Below are 23,843 nucleotides of genomic sequence, written 5' to 3'. Positions count from 1 at the left end.
GCTTTGCTATGTGAAATCATATATAAGTGTTTGTTATATGCATATTTTTCTTCATTTTTCGATTAAAAAACTGACAACCCTAATAGAGGTGAGGTGAAGATCTCTCCTCGAAGTGCAAGATAAAGAATGTATTGTTTCTACAAAGAAAATCGTGCAAAGTTTGTTGGTTTAATTTTGGAACGCCTTGAATATACATTATATATGTTACGTTTGTATACCTTTACTGCAATGACTTGATCTCAAATTAGTATTAAAAATGTAATTAGAAACCTACCTAAGCGTGGGCACTTGAAATTGGAGATTTGTTCAAACCTGGACACATTTTACCAGTGGTATGATCGTTAGATCTTTGGCTATTTTACCTGGAAAGAAAAACATGTTATTCGTGTCGAAATAACATACATTGAGGAGAAAAGGACCACTTAACTTATCGAAAGACCAAACGGCAGTAAACAAAGTTATGAATCTCAAATTTCAGTGGTCAGTTTCACAAAAATTTCATTAGGTCCGAAACTTTCATTTATCCATCGAATACAAATGCCTTCTTGTTCATTTCTTCTGTTATATCTAGTATCATCAGTAATTACTGAAGTCGTTATAAAACTGTTAGAATTAGTTTCGGCACATTTTATCAACCTTATCTCCGGCCCTACCCTAAAATACCAGTTGGAAACCTTATACATGACAGAAAATTATTGGGTGAGGCATGTTCCACCCAACCCTCCCTCCCTCTAATGACGCCTGTGTTACCAACGATGAAGTCAATGATTGCGGATCAGTTTTAACATCTTAGAATCGATGCTGTTTAAAAGAAACACAAATCTCCGGCTGAGTAATTTTAGCTGGAGAGGAAAAAATGCGGAACAAGATATACAAATTTATTCTCCTTATCTGGAACAAGGAGGAATTGCCACAAGAGTGGAAAGAATTAGTCGTTGTTTCTTTCCACAAGAAAGGTGACAAAACTGATTGTAATAATTATCGAGGCATTTATCTTCTGTCAGCATTCTATAAAATCTTCTCAAATATTCTATTAGCAAGATTTACTCCTTACGCAGATGAAACTATTGGATATTATCAGTGAGGATTTTTGGCGAAATCAATCAACCATACTGAGAAAAAGAAATATAGGTGGCGTACTTTAAAAGGTGGGTTACATGCGTAATTCTTGTAGTTTTTTTGGATTTAACGTACAGCAGACGTATAACTGAAAACACGTGTTTTATAATACTTTCCGTATAAGTATTCCATCTATATGTACTTTCCGTATAAAACAATATAGGCGGTCAGGATCTCACATATAAATGGACGTATATAACATATAGCTGACGAAGGTAACATAAGTATATGCATGTGATATACGGAAAACTGTTAGATGTCAGACATCCTGCAACGGCATGATGTAAAATCTAATGGCAGTGCCTATGTAGCATACGGATAACGTATTCTCCGTAACCACATTGACTTGACACCTAGTCTTCCGTTCCAAGCGCTGCTATCGGCTGAAGGAATTTCACTCCTTTTGGCTAAGGCTCTCTCGCTCAGTAACAGCTGAACCCTTATTGGCTCAACCGTGGGTGTGAGCTTTAGTTCGCATATTTGCCACGGCTCAAGACATTTTGGCAGCACTATAGTAAGCAAGAGGATTTCGTATTCTATTTGTACAATATACTGCTGTCTGGAGAACGGATTTTTCTCAAACGACCAAATATTTATCCTTCGACGAAATGCAATATCCCGGTATGTCAATTGTACCCTGATACCCTGCTATATTGATTTTAGAAAGACCTACGACTTGGCTAGAAGGGAAACATAAACAACATTCGTGCACAATTTAGAATACCGACAAAGTTAGTTAGATTAATTAAGATATGTTTAAATGAATCCCACAGTAAAGTCCGGGTAGAAAAATTCTTGATCACGAGCTTTCACGTTGAGAATGACCTGAAACAAGAAGATGCGCTTGTCGCCATTATTATTCAACTTTATTCTTGAGTACGCTATAAGGAAAAATCAAAGACAGTAACCAGGCCCTAGCTGAATGGTATTTACCAGGTTATGTCATATGCTGATGATGTAAATTTAATAGGGGGTGATAAAAGAACAATAGAAAGAAATGCAAAGGTCTTATTAAACACTTGCAGGGACATGGGTTTAGAAGTAAATGCAGAGAAAACTAAATACATGGATGTTTACGGGGATCGTAATACGGCAAATTATGGATGTTTTAAGATATCAAATAATACTTTTGATAAAGTGGATACTTTCAAACATCTAGGATCATTATTAACAGACCAAAACCATATTCAGGAAGAAATTAAATATCGACTAAAAGCAGGGAATTCGTGTTATTGTTTAGTTCAAAATATCTTGTCGTCACGTATTCTGTCGAGGAATTTGAAGCTTAAAATATCTAAAACGATTATCATGCTTGTTGTACTGTATGGTTGTGAAACATGGTCGCTGAATCTGAGGAAAGAACGTAGACTAAAAGTATTTAAGAATAAAATTCTGAGACGAATATTCAGACCCAAGAGAAATGGAAATAGCAGAAACCACAACAAAGTGCTGCATAATTTATACTGTTTAATAAACATTGTTAGGATCACGAACTTTAGAAAGCTCAGATCGTAGGAGTGCCCACCTAAAATTTTCTGGGGGGGGACAATACCCTTCACTCAACATTGTGGACCAAACTTAAAGAAAGGCTGATGTCATTGTATCCCTTCCCCCTTAATTTTCAAAATGTCACATAACATGAATTAAAGTGCTGCAATATAGGATAGATAAATCCTATCAATGGTGATAACAGGTTCTATTCCAGCGACACAAACAATCCTATTTATGGTACTGTTGACAATATTTATTATAATTAATGGGATTTCCAGGGCGATGATATTAATTTGTAGGTTTCATGACAGTACAATGAACTTATGATTAGTGACTAAGCATATTATACAAATTAATGTTTTCATTTATGATTTTGCATTGTTTCCTATTTTGACACTGAAACTACGTCTTTAAGTGCCCTGTTAAAAATCTCCAACCTCTGATAATATCTCTAGCCATATGAGCCCAAGGAACGTAAATCCTTCTTCAAAAAGCCGCAAAAGCCCAGCTGCTGATCCTGAAGATGTGTTGACAATTCCGTCAGTCTTCATCTTTTCCAACGTAGAGAGAATTTCTTCATAATGTCAAACAACTCCCACTATTAGACTAAGTCTACAAATTCACTTAATGGGACACAAGGATTTAATGTTTACAATGTTTAAGGCAAGGCATTAGCCTCGGTTAGAGGAGAAAATCATGACCTCACTGAAAGTGTCTGCGAAAACAATACTCATAGTTCGTGCACCCACTGCAAAGAGTTTCTCACTACTTCTGATGCACTACAGACACCCTTAATCACAAGATTAGTATTGTGACCTTCACAATGTACGTACAAAGCAAGAAGTTGCTGTTTACATATAATAGGTGGGACACTAATTCCAGAGCCATCACTCGTATTTACAGAGCCATCATAAGCTTGTCCACTGAGTTGAGCAATTGAAAGCTGGAGTCTCACCATCTCATCCAGAATAACTGAAGATATAAACTCACCAGTAGTTTTTTGATATACAGTAGAACACAAGAAAACTTTCATGAGAACAGAGATCTTCATGAACTTACCTGGCACAAATACTTAATTGTTCTTCGCCATCCACATCACGGGAACCATCAGACACGATAGAGAACAGAGGAGGGTTTTGCGATTTGATTTTGTTACATATATGAAAAGCAATTTCTTGGCTTATGGTTTCGAGATTTCGTTCTGGATTTTAACATCCATGAAATTACATCTCTTCATGTTTCCCTTTATCCGGCTCTTCAATTGTGGAAAATCTTCAGAGCAAAGGCTCATCAACTGAAATAAATTCCTGAACCGGGAGTCATGTTCTCTAAATGCTTGTCCTTGTCTTGCAAGATAACGTATACTTGAGATTATATTTTTTTTTCCAGGAATTTCTTGGCTTTCAGTTGTTCATCTAAAATTTGTTTGTTTAATTGGTTTTCTATTGGATTTTTTTTCCCTGTGTGTAGCGTAGTACAGCCAGTTTATGGCATTCTGAAGTCTCGTGTATACTTAATTTCTCTTTAGCCTTCTTCCAGTTGCAAAATCCTAGAGTAGAGAAATCGTCTTCCATAGTTTTAGTAAGAACTTTTAAAAAAATGTTTTTCAAGATGTCCATACAGTAAAAACAAAAAATGACGTTAATTTTGTTTGGATAGGCGTGCAGCCACGGAAGTAACCAAGTTGGCACAAATTTCAATGTTCGACCTTTCAGGGACTGTTGTGGAAAATTTGTAGGTAACACTAAAGTCTAATTGGGCTTTGAAAGGTTCGAAGGGTGGGGAAAATCTGAACCACTTGCCAGACGTGGAGATTGAGATTTTTTTTCTATAGACACTAATGGTGATGGCGACCAATACAAGATTTGAATTTCCATTGTCAGTTTCAGGTTGTTATCCATCAGCTGAACTATCATTTGAATTAATTTTTCTTTTTTCTTCAACAATGGCACTGCTTTGGCCCACGTGCTGTCTTCTTTGCTTTTTTCTTATGACAAATTGATCCATTTCAAACAATAAAACAACATTAAACAGAAACAAGAGATGAAAAACTTCATATCAACATTATATTCACAGTAACACATAAAAACAGCTGTCTAAATAACGTTACTGTTGGAGAAAACACGCTGCAAAACATGTCCTTTCAAAAACAGTGGTGCACTTGCGTACAGTCCAGTTGACCAAGTTCAACAATACATTAGAAAGAACACGCAAAGAGACCTACGTTACCCGCACACGAAGAAAAAGATCTTTTAGGCAGGTTTTGAGTTATATTTCCGAAGCTAAACAGTGTTGTAAGTCTTCCATCGATTGTCGAGGTTGGCACAATAATGGTATTTTTACACGAAGCCGATACAGCAAGAGTCGGTATATTAAATAATAAAAAAAAAAAAAGATCATTCCACATTTTCTCTTTCCTCGTTGTAATGCTATAAGTGTAGAGGGAAAGGAATCTTTTTAGATACTTAGAAAGCAACATTTTTTTTTTCTTGCCGCTACCGCTTTCTTGGAAGACTAAAGATAAAATCTCAAGGCAGAAATATTTGAAACTGAGCATGAAACTTTTAATAAGTACTAAGTCAAATTCGAAATATTTTTGCCTTGGAACCAAGTTGTAAATCTTTCACAAAGCTGTAGCTGCTCAGAATGAAAAGACACACTAAGAATTGCGTACTTTCAATTAGAACCTACTATTTTCATAAAGATACTAGCTCACACACAATTAATTATAATGTCAGTGATAGGCTATATGGTGTTCATTGGGCCAAACACTCCAAACAATAAAGATTCATCTTACACTGGAGAAATAGTTATGCTTCGTTTTTCATTATCATTTGAGGGGGCGCGGTGGCTCAGTGGTAGAGCGTTCACCTTTGGTGCTTGGGGTCCCGGGTTCGATCCCAGCCCCCGCCAAGTGAACTTTGTGGTGGACAAACACCGTGCTCGTGGGTTTTCTCGGGATTCTCCCGTTTCCTCCCACTTTCTTCATTCCACCATTTTCACTCATCTCTCATTATCACCGTCTCCTTTAGCCTAATCGGCATAACCGTGGGACGTAAAACTCAAAGATTTCATTTTCATTATCATTTGACCATAAAACAAATGCCGGAGAGATATACTAACCTCGTATACAAATGTGCGGTGTTGGGATGTATAATTCGTTGAGATATGATGCTTTACTTTTTAAATTTTCAATACTTCCGCGTACTCCTAAAAAATGTAATAAAGGAATAACGTCCATTAAAAAAAAAATATTCAATTATAACTCAGCAATCTTCACAAAATTTGCAATCAATCAGTGAAAACGGCATCTTTCCAGAGCTTGTAGTTTCCGAGATACGATTGTTAAAAGAATTTGCTACAAACATATAAACGTTTTTTGACTACAAACGTATAAACGTAGTATTTTAATATATAGATATTTCAAAATTTTATTTTTGCCGCAAATGAATATGTGCACGCGTTGTGGTAGTTTTCGATACAGTAATACAGTGTCGCTAATATTCGAGCTAATACAGTGTCGCTACCTCCTATACTTCATTTATAGCTCCCTGGTAATTGTTACAGAGTTTTCTTCAATGAAACTGTAATTCCTTTCAATTCCAGGAATTATTCATTGACAATCGACGTTCCTATTCCAGTATTTCATCATTTTTGTCGAGATATTTGGTGAAGAATTCCTGCTATACAATTTTCTGGGGGGGACAATCCCCTCCTAGAAAATTTCTGGGGGGACGCGTCCCCCTCATCCCCCCAGCAGGCACGCCCATGCTCAGATGGGAGGTCATGTAACCAGAATGGAAGAAAGTAGGAACGCTTTCAAAGTCTTAACTGGGAGATTAATCAGAAAACGCCCATTAGTAAGACTTGACGCAGATGGGAAGACAATATTAAGATGGATCTCACAGAAATAGGAATACAAAGTAGAAACTGTATCCAGTTGGTTAAGGACAGAAGTCAGTGGAGAGCTTTTGTAAACGCGGCATTGAACCTCCGGGTTCCATAAGCCATAGAGTTAGTTGGAATCGATGCTGTAGAATTAAACTTTCTCTCATCTTTGGCAACACTGTAGTGTACCCATCCCGTCGCTTTAGTTAAAGAAAAATAATAAGAATAAATGTACGGTGCTGAATGTGATAAATTTACACTGTTCAGCCTTAAAGTAATGGAGATATATAACAGCAAGAGAACCCAATTTATGTGCAGATTACAGAGACTAGGTCGACCGACAACTAACTATTCTAAAAGTGGAATAACTGTACGCACATATGAATATAACAACCAGTCTTTTCTTTTCGGTTAAAAAAAAAAAAAAAAAATAACTTTCATGACCGACTATGTGAATATGATACGTGAAGAAGCCCTTTCTTTTCCAGTTAGCTAAAAATTTTTTTTAAAAAATCTCATGTGACCTACAATATATTTGTGAGAAGAAAACTTGCTGTATTTGAAAGTCTTTAATATATTTATGATGCTAGTAAAACTTCAGTAATGTATATAAAAATCGATTGTTCCTTTTTTTAAACATAAAATAATATAGGTGTTATGGTATTAATTAACGTACTCATTAAAATATGATGTTATGTTTGCTTGTTTGTAAGTGTCTGCTTTCAGGTGTGTTTGTTTTTAATTGCGCCCAGGCGCCGGCAAATGTTTGTTCTTCTGTACGTCAGTTGTTTTTTCCAACCATTCTTATGTTTAAATTGAAAATAAAGAAAGCTTTCTTCCGCTTTGAGGTGCTGAAATACATATATATGTAATTGATTACCGGACCTTTACTGTCATGGACAAAACAAAATGAAACGGTACTTTTGTGTACTTGTTTCTGTACATATAATAATGAATAATAAACCTGAAACCATACCGAAATAGGACAATCGTGTCTACGAGAAGCCCATACTCAGGTCGGCTCTAACTTATGTGCAACACGTATATTTGCACGGGGTGGTAAGTTTCGAGAGGTGGCAAAATCTGCCATAACTATACAGATATTTAAAATAAATATTTCTTGTTGGAAACAGACTTCATGATGATGGTACGTAAATTTACAAAGCAGACCTTCTATTTGAATACTGCATTCATAAATCATGTTTAGATCGCATTAGTTTAAAGTCACATGGACAGTGCTAAAGCAAATGGTCAATCAAATCCCAGCATGAATTGCTTGATTGTTGTCAAATACAAGAATTCAATTCTCGAACGGCAGCGAACACCTGTTCCATTTAGTTATCATAGTTTTGATTTGAAAACCACTCTTGTCTTTGTTACATACAAGTTCCTTATCATTGAAGGTGGAAAAAGTTTGTTTTAAAAGTTTTTTAACATATGTAGAAGGAAAAATCAAGAAATAAATATAAAAGAGTACTGGAATTGTACACTGATATATTGAGATTGAAGCTTGATATTGGATTTTATAAAAAGGATTACAATCTTTCCACTGCAGGTGTGTTTGCTTTATCATTTACTTACGTACATAATAGATTATTATTTAAAGAAAAGAAACAGACACAACGAAATTGTATTTGTAGTGTTTAGGCCTTTCTGAGTGCGAGTGCATTACCCTCCCCTTCGTTGTTCATGATGGGGAAGCATACTTAATATCGTGGCTTTAAGATTTTTTTTTCTGAAGAAAGGAGGCCCCAGATGATGCCATTGCACGGAATGGCTAATTGCCTAGTAGAGCTGACCTTGTCCGTACTTCACGGGATGTGTCAATATCACAAAATAGAAATATTTTCAGACTCCCGTCTAATATTCATGAATATTATAAGTGTCCAAATCATGTCGACAGGATATCTATGGGACCACGGTGGCTCAGTGGTAAGACACTCCCCTCTGCTGCATGGGACCCGTGTCTTAGGTATGAATATATCTTAGGCTATACTTATACAAAAAACGGTTATTATCAATCACAGTTGGCCGGTTGCTTCAACAAATAATGGACCAGAATATCCAAATTGGCAACCTCGAGAATAATAAAACAAGATTTCTCTGCTTCGGGGGCACACCCACAGGGAAGGGGCCACCTGGTCCGGATCCCCCAAAACTTCCTAGCTCAACATACACTGAGGGAAGAAAACGTATGTGGCATACGTAAAAACGTATTTTACATCCGTAAATCCTGTAGTTTTTGGACTTAACGTACAGCAAACGTTTTTCCTATAACTGAAAAAAGTATATTTTATACTATTTTCCGCAGAAGTGTTCCGAACAAACGTAGTTTCCGTACGAACGAAAAACTTGTATATAAGCGGTAAGGATCTCATATACAGATGAACGTATGTAACATATGGCTAACGTAACTAACATACGTATATGTATATTGGCTCTAATAACCAGAAAATTGTAGACCAGGGCCGGTTTAAGGGAGCATAGGGGGCTATAGCACCGGGCCTCCACTCTGATCAAAATATCAACTGGGTATCTAAAAAGAATCATGAAGATACTGTTAGGGTAATTCTTATTGCACAGGTACTATTTAAATAAAATTTACACACTTGCTAATGAACACCAATGATTGTGAAAACTAATTCCACACTACTTCAAACCTTTAATGTATCAATATATATCTGGGTACATTAACATACACTATTGCAACCACAAAGTACATATCCAGTTACCCTAACTGTCTCCTTTCTACATACGTATTCTACGTACGTGAACCACAACTAACAATAACAATTATACAATAAACCCAGCCACTTATGGCTCCAATCTAACATTTAAATAACCTCAGCCACTTATGGCTCATTTCCGACTTCAACACAATTACACATTATTTATCTTCCGTAGTAACGCTTTTCTTTTGTTAGTCCAATTTACCAACACCTTGTCCAATATTTTTAAACAGTGTCCAAGCATACTTACTAAACCCTAACAGATACAATCATCATCATAGAATAAAATATGACCAAAAATATGAAACATATTCTCTTAATTTTCCTACTGTACGTTCACAGAAATCTATTATTTGAAGTGAGCAGGGGCCACATAGTTTTTTCTAGCCCCGGGCCTCCAGATCAGTTAACCCAGCCCTGTGTTAGACGTCATACATCCTGCAACGGTATGATGTAACATCTAAGTAGGAAAATTATGCAGCATATGCATAATGTATGCTCCATACTGACTTCCGTAGTAAACATAAGGATTCCGTATATTTGTGTAAAATATCGCTGTCCGGATAAGGGATTTTTCTCAGTGTACATTTGTACACTTTTTTAAATCACTTGTTTAACAGGGAAATGATTGATGTAGCATGAAAATTTGATCTTTCACTTCATCTGTACTCTTTCTCTTATAAAAGGAATTTAGTTCTATCATTTTTTTCCCCTGAAAATATAGGTGGAAGTATTTTACAATTACTTATCCTCTTTTCGGGTACAGAAAAAAAATACATGTTCAATACTATCATAGACGTAGTGGCTTGTAATATTGGGAACACATCGCAAAGTTTGGAACCTTCCCAACAAAATTTCTGGATCTGGGCCTGTTCCATGTTCCCATCAATATGAAAGAAGAAAAATAATGGACATAAAATCATATCTAAACTGTTCATGACCTATTCCCTGCCAAATAGATTATTGTTACTTGGATATTCACAAATGTTAAAAAAAAAAGTCCCATTTCATATCTACGTCCGGGAAAATTTGACACCATTCCAAATCTTGCCATGGTGAACCAGAAATAAGTGGAATAGAGTTTTGTAAATAAAATATATAGTACTTCTGTATTGTAATATTATACACGATAAAGTATAATTGTAAACGCAAAAAAAATGTTTTTCAAAATTGGATATAGCTATAATTTGAAAAAAAAAATGTAATTTATAAATAGATAGCATTTACTGATCAACTACTTTTGAGACACCCTGTATATAAAGTGGACAAATACCGTGTACGAGCGTTTTCTCGGGACTCTTCCGATCATTTCATTCATTATCGCTACAACAATCTCTCTTAGCGTCGGAGCATATTAAACATGGAACATGTGAACTCCAGAAATAAATAAATAAATAAATAACCAGTTAAGAATGCTCCATGAACATTGGCAGAGCGAACTTTAAAAGAATGGAGAGAAGGAGCGGGAAGGATAACTGTGATTATTCGTATATATAAAAGTAAATCTTTTCATCCGCACCTTCTTCTGTTTCTCGCAAAAATTTGCAAAATATCACATCTCTATGACTTACGGTTCCCGAGATATGGCTCCTTAAATCTCCTGAAATTCGAACTCTTTTGGCCAATATATGGAGAACGGTGGCCATTACTATTTAGTGGTTACTAATTGGTACCAAAATGTTCACCATCCTCTTAGGTATTGATCAACACCAGTTATCGTCTCTCTAAGACTTGCGGTTCCCGAGATATGGTGCCTTAAATCTCCGGAAATCAGACATTTTTTGGCCAATATATCGGGAGCGGTAAGAGTGTCGCGAAAAATTTCCTCACTTTCTCAGTAGTTTTTGATGCTCTATCGAGTGGAGGGCTCAAAATTGAAAAAAAAAATCGCAAATAACAGACACATACACACAGAGAGAGAACATACAGACATACAGAATTTAACGAACTTTTTAAGTTTGTTGAAAATAATAAAGCTCGAAGCCAGGGCCGTACGCAGTGGGTGGGTCGTGGGGGTCCGAACCCCCCACCCGAAATTTCGACTTTTGTGTAAATTTAGCCTAATTTTAGGGGCAATTTTAGAAATTTTAATATAAAATACCCTTCTATTGAGTTTGCCCCCCCCCCCGAAATAAATTGCTTCGTACGCTACTGCTCGAATACATATTAAGAGTTGTGATATTGTTATAGTGTTGATGTTAGAATGTTTTCGTCCGTGTTTACGGAACAGTTCGTTGTTCTGTTTCTTTTTTCTTCTTTTTTTTTTTTCCAAAGTGTCAACACGCTACCTACTACTACAACTATGTCAAGCACATCATAAAAAGAGAAAGAAAGAAAGAGAAATCTGTTCTGACAACTTTGCAAAAATCAGCGTAAATTGTTAAAAAAAAAAAAAAAACTCTTGAAAGAGGTGTCCTTGGATTATGATACATTCCCCTTCACTTCCCCCCCTTTCCTGTAGAAACATAAACATACAGTGACTAGTGAGATACACAACACACAATCTTGTGGGTAGAGAGGTCAATGGCCTTATTTCGCAGAGAGAGACCCCGTTTCTCTCTGATATTCGTTCGGTTCCCTTGTTCTCTGCCGCTGAAAGAGGTGACGTGTGTGATAGGGGGACAGAGCGAATCAATGAAGAAGGATAGGATGTGTGCATGTTGTCATGTGTCAGAATCCTAGGAAGCAACACCGTGCGATTCACGAAGGCATGAACGGAAAGTTACATCATGTCATACACAATACAACGGACAAAGAGAAGTAAATATTGCAACATACTTACCAGGTCATAACCCAAAATTCTATTATTACGTATATGATAAAGTCAAATTCTTAGTAACAACAGTGATAAATACGTGGAGAACTCAGTGTGGGCGGCGATATACTTTTCTTGTAATACGGAAATAATTTGCGTACGCAGTTCATCAACGGGGTGGGGGTGGAGTTAAAGCTCACAAAATCAAATCATTTCAGGATTTTTATATACATATCTTACTGGTTAATGTTTCTTAGTATCATGCTAATGGATCTTATGAGATTACAATGTTAGTACGTCCGTCCGTTACTTCGCACAAGTCTTGAACGAAAGTGTATTTATGAATTATTTTTTTTCGCAATGCATACCTAGAGCGATTATAATCAGTCGAAGTCGTTGATGGAGCCAATCCTTTAGCATATTCACTGGTAACCGTGATTTTAAGATTGGCTATTCATATTTTCGCAGGGTTCCCCCGTTTTCATCCACTTTCTTCATTTCACCATTTCATTCATTTCTTATTATCAACATCTCCTTTAGTCTAGCCGGCATAATCGTGGAACGTAAAACTCAGACTTTATTTCATTTTTTTTCTATCTCCGTATTGTTAATCTGTTCGGAAAATACAGGGTGACACAAAATAACAGGAATTGATAAATGTTTATTATTGGCAGCCGTGACCAGGTGGCAGCACTGCAGAACAGTGACCTTGAGCAAGTAAACCCTTTGCCATTCTAGTAACAATGGCTCGTTAATGTTGTACGCGAGTCTGACGGAGCCCACGGCGCTCAATTCGTAAGGAAACAGCTGCGGTTGAAATGTCCCGGGAGAGTGTTCGCAGAATTCTTCATTTAGATTTGAAATTTCATCTATAGAAGCTGCAGATAGTGCAACAACTGAAAGAGAACGATTACCAGTTGCGATTAGAATTCTGTCAACAAATGGATCTTGCATCGTTTGGCCTAATCCTTGTTTCGCCTAACCAATTATCTGACATTTTAATGGCAGATGAATGATAAGATTTGTGTCCGCCATTTTAGGCGAAATAAGTATCCTCGTTTGGCCTAATCCTCGTTTTGCCTAAAATGGCGGACTATAAAAAAATTCGCGGAAGTAAGACTGGAGGTAAATTTCGAAAGATTATTCCCTACTGTTTGAAGAACTGAGATTTTTTTTTTTTATTTCCACAAAGCTAATTTTAAGTACGAGCATTTGCTTTAGGGAAAATTCTTCGACATTTGTGTTATGGTTATTTTTCCTTTCCATTTTGAGAACATTAACATTCGATATACCTTTCATTTAAACTTAACGCCCTGACAGCATCTATAGTGGCTATATTTCAGATGAGAGAAAAACAAATTGCACATACTTTATTCCCTATTAGTAATTTCGTTTAAAGGTGAGCGTTTTAGTTTGCAGTTTGTTTCCAAATATCTGATATTTTCAAATGGTACTGCTAATAGGCATCTTAAAGGAAATATAGTTTGCATGAGTATTACGAAAATATGGATTTTATATTTCTGTTTCGTACTAATCTGGATGCAGAAGTTATATTATTGTAGATTTTGCTGTTTTTTCAGAGGATTTCATTCCAATTTCAATGCTTTTTTAAAACTGATAATCCATTATAAGAGATCCTATTGTGATTCTATATTATTTTAATTAATATGAAATTTGTAAACATTTCGAGCTAGATCTGACAATATATATCTAAATTAACTATGCACAACTGTGATTGAAATGAGTGATTTGGACAAATCGCTCTACTGGCAAGTTGATCTTTGCATAATCCCACAATCCAAATATCTCAATGTGTTACTAACAAAGAAAAAATAAAAATACATTTGAATTCTAAGTAACCATTAGCAACTAGCTATTGAAAATCTCCCGTATAAGTATTCCTAGACATTCCCTTCAAATATCGTGGACAGGCATTCGCACAATCATGGGTAAGGATTTGTTTACAATTTTAAGTTTTCGCCAATCAGAAGCAAGTGTTTGTTTACATCTTTCAGGCGTGTCTATCATGTATTCAAGTAACTGTCCTTTTATTTTTCTATAAATAATCCTTATATTTGCGTTTAAATCTTAATTTCTATTCTTAGGATCTATGAAAAAGATTTGTTATATATACAGTATTTATTTTATAAATTGTTATTTAAAATAGTATTAAGTTTTAAAAGCAATATTATCAATTACTGATTATACTATTATTTATTTTCTTATTTGGATGCATGTTTAAATGAATCCCAAGGTGAAGTTCGGGAATAAAAATTTTTGTCCACAAGCTTTCACGTCGAAAATGGCCTGAAACAAGGAGATGCGTTGTCGCCATTATTATTCAACTTTGTTCTGGAATACGCTATAAGGAAAATCAAAGATAGCAACGAGGACCTAGAGTTGAACGGTATTCACCAGGTTATGGCATATGCTGATGATGTAAATTTAATAGGGGATGATAGGAGAACAATAGAAAGAAATGCAGAGATCTTATTAAACGCTTGCAGGGACATGGGTTTAGAAGTAAATGCAGAGAAAAATAAATACATGGAAGTGCGTTGGGACCGTAATACGGCAAATTATGGATGCCTTAAAATATTAAATAATACTTTTGATAAAGTGAATATTTTCAAATATCTAGAATCAATATTAACAGACTAAAATCATATTCACGAAGAAATTGAATGTCGATTAAAAGTAAGGAATTCGTGTTACTATTCGGTTCAAAATCTCTTGTCGTCGCGAATTCTGTCGAAGAATTTGAAGCTTAAAATATATAAAACGACAATCATACCTGTTGTTCTATATGGTTGCAAAACATGGTCGCTTACTCTGAGAGAAGAACATAAACTGAAAGTGTTTGAGAACAAGATCCTGAGACGAATATTCGGACCCAAGAGGAACGGAAATGGGGGATGGCGGAAACTTCATGACGAGGAACTACATAATTTATATGGTTTATCAAACATTGTTAGGGTCATCAAGTCTAGGAGGGTTAGGTGGGCAGGTCATGTAGCTAGGATGGAAGAAAAGAGAAACGCTTTCGAAGTCTTGACTGGAAGACCAATCGGAAAACGACCATTAGGAAGACTAGGCGCAGATGGAAGGACAATATTAAGATGGATCTCGCAGAGATAGGAATACTAAGTAGAAACTGGATCCAGTTGGCTAAGAATAGAGGACGATGGAGAGCTTTTGTGAACGCGGCAGTGAACCTCCGAGTTCCATAAGCCATGGAGTTAGTTAGTTTCTTATTTGGATGCTATGTCGTATTGCATTCATTTAGAATGTTAGATGACTGAAATGCGAAGCTGTGTTTCACTTGTTTACTTTTAATGCAAACTTTATTTTTTAGTTACTCATTTTACATAAAATTTTGGGAAATAAAAGTAAAGTTCATTCTGAATAAAAAAAAAATAATAGGTTTCTCATTTTCCTTTCAACATTTCAGAGAATTCACTATTGAAAATAAACGTAATATTTTATTTTTCTTCTGTTTAAATCTCATTTTTATGCTCCAAGGCTAAGAGAGGCGATGATGATGACAATGAACAAAACTGATGGGGTGAAGAAAGTGGAAGGAAACGCATGAAGCCAAAGATAACCCTTATACAAAATTTGTAACGTGCACTTGAACATGGTATTTCATTCGGTTCAAACATATCTGCTATTTGTGTAATTATTTAATAATATGATGTTCCGTTATAGGTTTTTTTTTTTTTTTTTTTGTAAAAACTGAATTTTACATGATAGCCTACTGGAATGTTTCCCAGTATTTGCTCAAATCTTGGAAATTCGAATGCAGGAAATGGACTACAAAGCTCTTCCACTACTTTCAACATTTGTATTTTTTATTGCAAAATGTTCTGAAGTACATTAAGGTCAGATGTGCAAGAACACATCTGAAAGAAGCTCAAAGTTTTTTATACGTCTCTGCTTCATTTAGAGTTTTGTCGTCCCAATACATTACAACTTGAATTTTCTCAAAGCACTTAATCAACTAGTTTTTATTTGCATTGGTGAAATTATAACTTTTGAGTTCAAAATTCACTCGTTTGACATACTACCGGAACGTCCATAGCATAAGTCTCTGATTAAGATTGCTACGTCTCGGAGATGGTGTAAAAATTGAACAGATTTTAATGATACTATAGTGCGTCCAGTAAGAGAACGTCTCTGACAGCTCGCAGTGACATTGCCACTACTCGCGTGTCAAGTTTTTTTTCGGTGCAACTGTAGTGGCAATTTAATTAATGGTATAAGACAGAGTGATCGTGGTTGGTAACACTGGTATCAAAGTAGGGGCTGCAATGTCCCACCGCATGTTGTAAGAAACGTCAGAGACCATCTCTTGTTGGCCGTGCTATAGTTAAGGTAATCAGGAGTTGAAGACACGCATGATACAATCAAATTTAACTGGTGTGCATAATAGTGAATCTAACATCCTTATTGCATAGTAATGATCTTTTTGTCTCCCGGGCGGACTCTCTCTCTCTCTCTCTCTCTCTCTCTCACACACACACACACACACACATATTATATATATGGACATGGTAAATACATAAAGGAGTTTTGCTAATCCTAACTGCTTGAAAATATTGACCGCGGGTTAATACAATATCAATATTAATAATATATTTTGCATTTCTTTCTAGGAAATTTTCTCTTGTAATTTCCCTCTACTTGAATTTCCGTGATTTTTTTTTATTGCCCGCCATTTTAGACGTAACGAGGATTAGGCCAAACAAGGATCCTTTTTCGCCTAAAATGGCGGATTGAAATCTTATCATTTATCTGTCATAAAAGTGTCAGATAATTGGTTAGGCGAAACGTGGCGACACGCAACAAATGATAGCAAACAAAAATAACAATGACGACGAATTTCTAAGCAAGTTGTGGATGTCAGATGAGGCCCATGAGGACGGCATATAAAGGATGTTATTTTTAAGAAATGATCAATTCCATAAGTGTTTCTTAAATGGCAAATTTTAAGGTTTCTATTACTTTAAATAAAATGTCTTTCTTCCATCACTCTTGGTTTGATTGGATTGTAAAAATAATTCACGTTTTTGTGTGTCATCCTGTACTTTCAATGCATGAATTCTCCGTTACATTTTGAAGATATAAAAGCATTCCGTCATGGGTGCACACTGCGCCTTAAATAAAACTAACTTGTTGATTACTCAGAATGTATTTGTATGGCATTTTAGGTGACTGTTCAAGGTGTGATTGCAAAAATAGTAAATACCATTGTTCTCTCGAAGAAAAAGACGGACAATTACTTGGCATACATTGGCAATAACAGAGGATGAACCATGCAACTGGAATGTTAATGTTAGGTAAAACACAAAATTCAGTTTATGTACAAAAATCCGTTACTAAAATAGAAAACAAGCATTTTTTTTTCTGCGTAGGTATTTTTCCCTTTAGGTTTGTCTCAGGACGAAACATCAAGCATAACGACACAGAAAAGAAGAAGAAGAAAAGGATATCGCTTGATGACATCACAAATAACGATCACCTTCGGTTGCTTTTCTAAGAATTCGCGTAAACACGCAGGTAGGACATACGCGTAGTCATGGTTGTGAGAGTTTTGGGTTAAAAGCTACACGCGTCTTTGAAAACTATAAAATAACAGTCATTAATATTTGGAATTAATTACTTTTAAAAAAAGAAGAAGAAATGAAATACATGCAGGTTGCTAACACTAAGAATGGATGGTAGAAGTTCCACGTAGTTTTCCAACGCATTTCCTAAATAATTAAGGAAAAATTGTAATGATCAGTGGTGTATTTAAGGGGAGGGGGCTTCCGGGCTCAAGTGCCCCCGAAATCTTACTTACTATATGGTAAAGTAAATGAAATATCTTGCAGAATTTTCACATTTCCAGGCAAAGCCTCCCCGAAAGTTAGCAAAGCCCCTCCGAAACAAAATCGTAAATACGCCACTGGTAATGATAATCTATAAATATGTAAATGTTATTCTGGACAATGGTCCGATACGAAAGATATTTTCTTTTATAGCCAGACCTGTATACATTTACGTTGTTAAGTTTTGTGGTCAGATTTCTAGGCAGATAAGATGTAGCCTAATACGCAAGGGCGCCATTGTGAAAGGATGTAAATTCAATTAAAAAAAAAAAAAGAATTGTAAAAATGTAAAGTAAATCTTGAAAAATCTTCGGAAAATAAATAGTTTAAATTTATTTAATTTTGTGAGTTATCATTGGTCATTCATTGAGTGAATTACATCTTAAGTAGTTCAATAATCGTATATTCTGACGAACTTAGGGCAATTATGTAACTACCTGTTGCAACGACCTGAAAACCGATCGTTCCAAATCTGTTTTTACTTAATAATTTATTTTGATTTAAAACATAATTTTCTGTTGGATGCTTCTAAATAGGCTCCGAACCAGGCCCGCAACCAAACGCAGAAGTTTGGGGGGACATTAATAAGATAGGAGGGCCAAGCCATTAAAAATTCTCTTACAAATATCTAAATTGTGATTATTGTATTAATAATAGCATTTTGTATTGAGATCTCGAGGGGCCATGAAAAGTTTAGGGGGGCTTGGCCCCCCTCTAGTTGCGGTTCTGCTCGGAACATTCTTGATACACATTGTGATTATTGATTTTTTTTATTTTATTGCAAATACTTGTTTATTTAATTTTAAGTTTATTGTTACTAATTTTAATATGTTACTATTAATTTACAACTCAAATTTTATTAAAACAGGTCGATGAATTATTGCTTTTCGGGATACTAAATAAATCACTGGGCGGAAAGTGCTTTAAATTCTGTATATATACGGTTTTATTTTTATCTTTTTCTTGATATTGATCTGTTGTTGACTACAAAATGGAAATCTGGAACTTTCCGGAAAAGCGGGTGAGACGATTCCATATATAATTTTCATTCTTCTTCCATCCTATTTTTGTGTATTACAGGAATTTCAGTTTGTTCGTTGATTGTTTTTTGTTTTAGTGTTAATAATATTTGTGTTAGTGTATAAGTTTATGTTTGCAAGGTACATATTAAAAATGTATAGATACGGTATTAATCTATACATGTAAAGAATATGGATGAATCAAAGAAAGACACCAAAGAGGGGATTCAATTCTCAGAAAACATGGAAATTGAAAATAATAACACACTAAATACGGAATCCAACCTAGATAACAATGTAGAAATTCTAATTTCAAACAATACAAATATAGTGTCGACTTCAGCTAATAATAATCGTAAAGGTACTTACATTATCAACAACAACACTTACCAGTTAGAAAAGGTAAAATATAAGTCTTATCATTTCGCACCGTATTACGTCTTTTTAAAACCTACCAAAGAAGACATCGGAAAAAAAACATATCATGAGTATTAGCAGGAAATTGTTTCTAGCAGAAATACCAGGAATTGAGAAATTAGACAATATAGGTAGGAATCTTCTCAAAGTACAGTTCAGATCTGGGGAAGAGGCCAATAATTTTTTAGAACATGACATACTCAAACAAAACGATTGGGATGCTTATATACCATACCATGTTATTTACTCTACAGGAGTTATAAAGGGAGTAGATCCAGAAATAGAAATCAGTAACCTTCTCAATGACATCAAATGTGATGTATCAGTAACTTCTGCACGCAGAATTTACAGGAGAACAGATCAATCAGAATTACAACCGACCTCAACTATAATCCTTACATTTGATTCACAAACACTTCCTGCTGAAATCAAATTATACTATATCAAAAGAACAGTTTATACATACATACCGACAATCCGTCAATGTATAAATGGATGTAATAAATGTGGGCACAGACGGGCCAGCTGTCGTCTAAAAAAAACTACCTGTATTAAATGTGGATGTAATCATTCACCAGAAACATGTACCAATCCCTTGCATTGTGTCAATTGTGGTAATGAACATGCAACAAATAATTCTCAACGTGCAGAACGCATTCGTCAACAAAAAAATAATGGAACTTATGGCCAGAGACAAATTATGATTTAATGAAACCAACATAATTTTAGGTAAGAAAATCACTCAGGAATCTAAAATGTCACAACTAATAGGTAGAAATTCATCAAGAGTTAGCCAAGTACAATCAAATACTAATTTCACTTCACCTACTAAAACTTATGCCTCAGCTGTATTGTTTGAGAATATGCCTCCTCTAAATACTCCTCGTCTAGAGACTTTGCAAATTCCTCCGAAAAAAAGACGTAGTCAGAATGACAATACATTCAATAAATCAGACGCAAATTCATTTCCAAGATTATTCCTTACAGACTCTATCTAATTCTCGTAAAAATTCCCTGAAAAGTTCAGCACTTCAACCAAGTAACAGCAAAAATATATACTCATACCCGAAACCGGACACGGCTGAACCATTTCATAATTCAAACAGTACAAAAGAAGACAGTTATTTCAAACGAAAAACTATAGGACATCATAATACTCAAAAACAAAAACAAATATCAACGGAGAAAGATTTCTTTCAACCAGAATCAAATGAGAGGTCAATTCCTAGGTCAAATTATTTGTCCAATCAGATTCAATTGAATCAATTTAAACTATTTTCATCATCACAAAATAAAATGTCGGATCAACGATTACAGGAGCGAATCAATCCTAACAACAATAAGATCATGGAGGCAATTAAAAAATGCTTATTGCCATTTTTTGCAAATACTCTGGATAACAGTCCAAATCCTCAACTTGAAATTATTTTATCAAATATTCAATCATGCCTACAATAGACTCTTCTACGGATAGTAACTCATATAAACGATACATCATTCTTCAGTGGAATATTCAGAGTATATATGGAAAATTATACTATTTACAATTTTTAATTAATACTTTTTCCCCGGATATAATATTCCTTCAGGAAACATGGTTAAACTTTCGGATACCTTTAAAATTGAAAGATTATACTTGCATTAATCAACTTAGACATGATGGATATGGAGGCATTTCTATTTGTATTAAAGGAAATATTAAGCATCAATCCTTTTCGATAGATTTCAGTCACTTTCATCCTCACATTCAAACATTAGGAATAAAAGTTCAGAACATTAAGATGCTTAATTTATATACCTCCAACTCCTATACCTCCAAAAATTCAAACAAATCAAAAATTTTGGGATGAATTATTACATTCAAATCATAATATAGATTATATCATAGGAGATTATAATGTTAACTCAAAATTATGGGGTGCTAATAGAAATGACAAATCTGGAAATGAACTGCTAAAATTTTTAACTAATTCGAATTATATTTACCTCAATAATGGGTCACCTACTAGAATCAGCATAAATTCACACAGTGCACCGGATTTAACACTAGCTAAATATGTCTATTATATTGAAACAAATTGGTTTACTTACCACCATCCTTGTAACAGTGATCATTTACCGATCATATATTTAAAACCCATTATATCAAAAATTTGGATTTCTCTCTACAACAAATTTCTAAAAATTTTAATTCTAAATTACAACATGTACAATCTAATTTTAATCCGAACGAGTATCAAGAATTAATAGAAAGAAAAATATCAATTTCATCATCACCTCAGGACATCTTCAAAATAACAAAGAATTCATCAACTGAACTAAATAAACAAATGGAGAAAAATAATGATAATCCAGGTCTATACAAAGCACATAATAAGAAAAAACCCACATGGTGGAACCAAATATGTCAGAAACATGCTAATACTTGTCATTTAGCATATAAGAACTTCCTAAATAATAGGAATAAAACAACATTTATTGATTATCAACAACAAAAGGCTCAGCTAAGGAAAATCATTAATCAAAATAAAAGATATTGTTGGCAATCTTTTTGTGAATCTCTGTCTGAACGTACTTCGACACATAAAATCTGGTCATTCTGGAGAAAATTTCAAAACTATCATTCAAAACAAGAACCACCATTACACTTACAAGACTTATACTGGCTAGAATTATATCACCAAAAGCTCACTCCATGTTCAGCAAATAACAATCGTCTTGGGTTAACAAAATTTTTATTTAGCAATAATTCCTCGGATTTAAATTCAGAATTTAACATGAAAGAATTACAACTAGAACCCAGAGAGTTGGATAATGGCGTCGGAGAAGTGTGGTAGTAGGATTCGTTCGATAAATGTCGAGTTCGTCTAATGGTTAAATATGTTTATCCTCAAACAACAACCTATTATAGTGTAGCTTATTGTTTACAAATTTAGTGTTTATAGAAAAACACTTCAATTCTTGCACAGACAATAATAGAGTGCATATAATTAGGTGAATTCTCTGGAACTTTCCAGTCTCCTTCTCTTGGTGTGATCATTCCTTTTTTATTTTCATTAATTAGTGTATTTATTAGTGTTCTGTTATAACATCTTCATCCTAAGTTGTGATTTGTGTTTTTTTTAATATCTTCTATGGTCTATTATGCAAGTGCTAAGTAAATATAGATAAATACAGAATGATCAATGAGGTTGAAATAGAAGACACAGAATCCAATGTTCTAGAAGAACATGACTCCATGATTGTATCGGAAGTAAATGACCAGGTACTGAATACTAATAATAATCTACATAATAAAAGAATTTATTCTTCCGAAGATGGCCTCCAGAATAAAAAAGCTACTTCCAAGAGCTTTAAAGATATAAATAATGCCACTACAATAGGTAAAAACAAATATGGTTCACATCATTTCGCTCCATACTATGTTTTTGTCAAATCCAATTCAGATGAATTAGGTAAAAAAACACATTATGTCAATTAGTAGAAAGTTATACCTTGCAGATATTTCAGGAATTCAAAGTGTGGACAAAATTGGTCGAAATTTATTGAAAATAAAATTCCGATCGGGAGAGGAAGCCAATTTCTTTTTAGATCATGAAATCTTATCACAAAATAATTGGATAGCATTTATTCCGAACCATCTCTTCTACTCAATGGGAGTAGTACACGGTATAGAAACAGACATAGATATGTTAGACATATTAAATGATATTAAATGTGACTTGACAGTTACGTCAGCTAGACGAATATTCAAAAGAACTTCAACGGGTGAACTAGAACCCACTTCTACAGTTATATTGACATTTGACTCACAGCAACTCCCGAATGATATCAAGTTATATTACATTAAGCGCTCGGTTCACACATATATACCGGCAATTAGACAATGTATCTCAGGTTGTAATAAATTCGGGCATCGTAAGAGTAATTGTAGATCAAATAAAAGTTTATGTATTAAATGTGGTCCCCACATTCGTCAGAAACTTGTAACAACCCTCTTCACTGTATTAATTGTAATGGAAATCATTCAGCAGATTTTAAAGAGTGTCCGGAGAGAATAAGACAAGGGAAGCTTATGGAAATTATGGCGAAAGAAAAGATTTCTTTTAATGAAGCGAATGCAATTAAAAAAAAGAATTCTAACAATATGAACTCCAACGCAGTTCATACTATTGCCAACCTCCGTACAACAGAGGGGCATCACTTTAATACGAATCACTCAACTTATGCATCCTTGTTTAATATAGAACATATGCCTCCGTTGGTAACTCCTGTGCCGAATAAAACAACCTCAAGAGTTCATGTTAATAGTGACTTTCCTAGCTCACCACCGGAGAAGAGGCGTAAAAGTCAAGGAGATTTGTATACACGGAATTCTTCTCAATCGACTTCTCAACTAGTTAAGGGTAAATCACATAATAAAAATATAAAATTTAACTCTATCTCTTCAACAATCGACGAGTTTATCATGAATAAAATACCCTCAAATGAAAAAGACAAGACATACAAAAAAGTTGATTATTCTCTTCCTTATAAAGATAATTCTTTCTCGTTT

At 34.7% G+C, this 23,843-nt stretch overlaps 1 long non-coding RNA gene across 2 annotated transcripts in view; it reads right to left on the bottom strand.

Moving 5' to 3' along the window:
* Nucleotides 1–274: 274 nt before the first annotated feature.
* Nucleotides 275–23,843, bottom strand: part of LOC145670565 (uncharacterized) — a 45,925-nt gene continuing 22,356 nt past the window's right edge. For both annotated transcript variants that reach the window (XR_014128336.1, XR_014128337.1), the window contains exon 3: nt 275–362. This is a non-coding gene — a long non-coding RNA (uncharacterized LOC145670565). The remainder of the gene's footprint in view (nt 363–23,843) is intronic.

Source organism: Thermobia domestica, chromosome 14 (assembly GCF_964235325.1).
Source record: "Thermobia domestica chromosome 14, izTheDome1.hap1.1, whole genome shotgun sequence".
NCBI classification, from domain to species: Eukaryota; Metazoa; Arthropoda; class Insecta; order Zygentoma; family Lepismatidae; genus Thermobia; species Thermobia domestica.
Note: the sequence above shows the minus strand (reverse complement) of the source record. Positions and strands in the feature narration are given on the sequence as shown.